This window comes from Phalacrocorax carbo, chromosome 5 (genome assembly GCF_963921805.1).
Source record: "Phalacrocorax carbo chromosome 5, bPhaCar2.1, whole genome shotgun sequence".
NCBI classification, from domain to species: domain Eukaryota; kingdom Metazoa; phylum Chordata; class Aves; order Suliformes; family Phalacrocoracidae; genus Phalacrocorax; species Phalacrocorax carbo.
This window is the reverse complement of record NC_087517.1, coordinates 72,136,972-72,141,131: the sequence shown is the minus strand read 5'-3', so window position 1 is coordinate 72,141,131 and position 4,160 is coordinate 72,136,972. Positions and strand designations below refer to the sequence as shown.

The window sequence follows — 4,160 nt, the reverse complement described above, 5'->3', positions numbered from 1 at the left end:
CAAAGGGAGGGCCGGAGGAGGAGGAGGAGGAGGACAACGAGCAGGTGCACAAGGGCAGGCAGAGGAAGAGGAGGAGGGGCCCGAGGAGGAAGATAGAGGGCCCAAGAGCAGGCCTGAGGGTGGGCTGAGGAGGAGGGGGGGGGGCCAGAGGGTGGGCCGATGAGGACAAGGAGGAGCCCAAGGGTGGGCACATGAGGATGAGAAGCAAGAAAAGGAGGAAGATAGCAGGGCCCAGGGCGAGCACAGGACAGTAGGAGGAGAGAAAAGCAGAATCCAGCTGAACGGGGGCGGGGGGGCGTGTGTGCGTGTAGTGAGAAGGCACGAGGCAGGGAACAGGACGGCCAGAGAAGGACAGGGAGCCTGACGGAGGTGGAGATACAAGCAGCAGAGAGAGGGGAAGAGAGGCAGCAGAGAGAGGGGAAGAGAGGCAGCAGAGAGAGGGGAAGAGAGGCAGCAGAGAGAGGGGAAGAGCAGGACACAGACCAACAAAGAAGGAAGAGGAGCAGGCTGGAGACGCACAGAGAACCTGGGGCAGGCAGCACGACAGCGAGGGAGGAAAGAAGAATAGGGGCAGGAAGCTGGACCGAGCGCGATGGAGACAGACAAGACAAGCGACAAGAACAGGGCAGAGAGGGAAGAATGAAGCCACGGGGACAGGGAGCCAAGACAGCCAACAACGGAGGGAAGGGGCCGGGGAGGGAACACCACAAAACAAACCATGGGGCTACGTGGTACAGAGCATGAGAAGGCAGAGAATTAACAATTAGGGACAGGGAGCCAGAGAAACAACAACAAAAAAAAACACCCAAAACAAAGGGAGATGGGGAGCAAAAGGAATCGCAATGCGTACAGAAAGGAGAGAGAAACAATTCTAAAACAGGGTCATGGGGAAGCCAGAGACAGCAAGATGGAGAAAGGACAAAAGCTACAGGCTACAGGGCAGAGAGGGAAGAATTAATGAATAGACACAGAGAGCTGGGCAGAAAGAGATGGAGAAAGGCTGAAGATCACACGGCCAACAGGGAAGAGAGAAGAGAGGGAGGAATTTTCAAAACAGGGGCAAGAAGCCAGAGAGAGGGAGAGAGGCGCAACAATAAAATGGGGACAGGCCACAGGGCGGCGAGGAGGGAATCGATGAATAAGAACAGGAGACCAAAGAGAACACAATGTAGAATGGAAAAAAGGAACAGCGGCCTACAGGGAAGGAGGAATTAAAGATCAGGCACTGGGAGGCAGACAGAGACACATGAAGAAACAAGTAGGAAAAAAAAAAAAAAAACCACAACGGCAATGGGCTACAAAGACAGACAGAGAGGGAAGAAATAAAACATAGCAGCAAGGAGCTGGACAGAGAGAGATGAGGACAAACAAATAGCACGGGTCTACGTGACAGAGAACGTGGAATTAGAACACAGAGAGGGGGAGCCGGACAGAGAGAGAGGCCGAGAGAAAAATCTAGACGGGCTACAGCGGGCAGAGGCAGGAATGAAAACCTAGGGACAGGGAGCTGGACAGAGGGAGACGGAGATCACAGGGAACAGCGGCGGGTGCAGGAAGAACAGGAATTCATGAATAGGAAAAGGGAGCTGGACAGAGAAGAACTCAGGCAGGCAAGTAACAGTAGCAGGGTACAGAGCAGAGCAGACGAACTAAAAAGCGCGGCGGGAGCGTTGAGGCAGACAGAGAGAGATTAAGAAAAAAGTCACGGGCTACGTGGCAAAGCAGGAGGAACTCAGAAACGGGGATGGCAACCAAGGGAGAGTGAGCTGGTGAAGGATAACGGGTATTCAAAGTGAGGGACGGGGAGCTGGGAAAAGCGAGGCAGAGAAAAACAGAATCACAGAGAGAATCAAACAAAGCCAAAAAAGAAGAAACTGAACAACAGGAACAGGTGTAACCAAAGCGATGAAATCAACCAACCAGAGACGGTGTTCCATTACGGGAACACGGAGCGTACGAATCAGCGCATCTGTCGATCTGCATTTTAGTCCCTAGGCGATCGTTAATGTCAGCAGAACAACAGACAACGTGCTTCTGTCAGAAAAGGATGACAAAACGCGGTTTCGTGTAGCGCACTGAGAAAACTAGCCAAGACCGCCAAGATTAAGAGCCAAGAAGGTAAAAGGCAATTCTGGCAGGGGGAGATCGCGACCACCGACTCACGGACCACCACCGAGCCTGCGCAGTGATTTACATACGGAACGAGCCAGTTTGTACCGATCAGTAGACAGGACGATAATGAATATGTATGAATACGTAAAATTTTGATCTACAAATTCTACGGGAAAGGTGTGTGAGGGACGCACGCCAGGAGGAGCGATCCCCCGTGCATCTGGTGCCGTGAATAAAGAACGCCTGCTCTTTAATACTAAATCGGCGTTGAGGAGTTGTTTCCGATTTTACCGCGTTTTTCGGTAACACACGGAGTCAGACCAAGAGGGCCAGAGAAAGACAAAATACCGACAGGCTACAGGACAGAGCAGGAGGAATAAAAAAATAAAAACGGAGCCAGAGCCAGGCAGAGAGAGGCGGAGAAAGAAAAAGTAGCCACAGGCTACAGGACAGAGAGAGGGAGGCCTGAAAAGACGGGGAGGCAGGGAGCCACTCAGAGCGAGATGGAGAAAGAAGGGGCGGGGGGGTGCCAAAAAAAAAAAAACAAAAACATTTTGCAGCAGGTAAGGAAAGAGAGGGGGCCAGGGGAGAGACAGGGAGGGCCCAGGACGCACAAGAGAGGCAACGGGGCCCCAGTGGCCCAGGACTCACCGCGACTCTCGCTCTCAGCGCTGCTGGCACAATTTAGCCGTTCAGATGCTTCTTTCCCCTCCTCTCCGCCCTGCCTCTTCTGCAGCTCCAGACTCTAGGCCGTCCTCCACCTGAAGAGGATACATGGGTGTCTTACCGCTCTTACGAGATGAGGCTTCCTAGGCACGTAGCCTAGCTCGCTCGTGCACTACACGCCCGTACCCAACTCCCGGTTACGCGTACAGACCCTGCAGTGCACGTTGGTGGCCTGGCCCGCTGCGGGCTACGAAGGGGGATCCTCCCTCCCTCACCTGCAGGGACAGGCTCTCTCTCGCCTGCGGCAGGAAGGCAGCTGGCAGCCAGAGCGCCTTCAGTTTCTTCTGCTTTACCTTTCGTTGGCGTCTCCAGCTTCAGCCGAGGCAGCTCCTGTCCACAGCCGGGAAGGGCTCTGTGTGTCCCTTTTCGCCCCCGCGCTGCGAGGATGGCAACGCCGGGCAGAGAGAAGCCACGCAAGCCTGAGACGGCTGCAGTCAACGGCATCCCCGGGGGAAGGACAGACAACCACGTCCTCAGCACGGTCTCTGCGAGAGGGAAAGAAGAAACAGCGACCGTCATTACCGTCGATCGACCCTGGCCAAAGCCCCTCCTTGCGCAGGGGCTTCTGGACACACCGCCCCTTCCCCGCGCTACTGCTAAGGGCCCCTGCGCCGAGGGGGAATCCAGTGCGCTCGAGGGCCGGCTCGCTGCCTTCACGACAGGGCCTGGGGGCGGCCAAGGGCTACGCAGCACGCTTCAGGGGAGGTGCCGGGGCTGGGGGCAGGCGCACGGGGCAAGGGGGGGGCCAGGGGAGGCTGAGCGGGAGCTCCGGTGAGCCGGGGAGGCGGCGGCCATCGTCTGCGCCCTGGGCAGGGGGAAGAGGTCCTCCTCCTTTCCCTCTTCCCTTCTGTCAGCTCCCGGGTAACTCCTGGGACTGCCCTGACCCGCTCGCCTTCCGCAAACTAGGAGCCTGCCTCGGCGGGTGGTTTGAAGCTTCCCATCCTCCACCCCCAGACAGCCAGCGGACAGGAGACACCCCTGCACCCACCAAAAGAGCTCGCTCGCCCCACCGGCGACCCCGGCCCTTACCCGCCGCCAGGAACCCCGCCCGGCGCGCCGCCACGCTGCTCCCGCGCACCGCGCATGCGCCGAAGGCCGACGGGGCGCCGGAGGGGCCAGAGCCGGGGCACGGACGCCGGCCTGCAGCACCGCGCTTCGGCCACCAGGCGGCGGCAGCGGCGAGAACCCGCGCGCGCCCGGGGAGCACGTGCGGGGGGGGGCAGCGGCGAGCGCGGCGGCGTCACCTCGCAGGCACCGCATTGCCGTTATCGGCGGACGGCACCGGGGAGCACGGCGGCGCCTCCGCGGCGCCCCGCCTGCAG

The 4,160-nt window shown here is 58.5% G+C and overlaps 1 long non-coding RNA gene across 4 annotated transcripts; it reads right to left on the bottom strand.

Annotated features, from left to right (window-relative positions):
- Window positions 1-418: 418 nt before the first annotated feature.
- LOC135313621 (uncharacterized) lies at window positions 419-3,915 on the bottom strand. 4 transcript variants are annotated; one of them, XR_010373200.1, is made up of 4 exons: window positions 3,868-3,915; window positions 3,132-3,323; window positions 2,764-2,873; window positions 419-2,554 (listed from the first exon to the last, which is right to left on the bottom strand). It is a non-coding gene; the product is annotated as an uncharacterized LOC135313621 (long non-coding RNA). The 4 variants fall into 4 exon arrangements; XR_010373201.1 differs by having other exon boundaries at window positions 3,054-3,904; XR_010373202.1 differs by having other exon boundaries at window positions 419-2,577; window positions 3,132-3,902.
- Window positions 3,916-4,160: the final 245 nt, after the last annotated feature.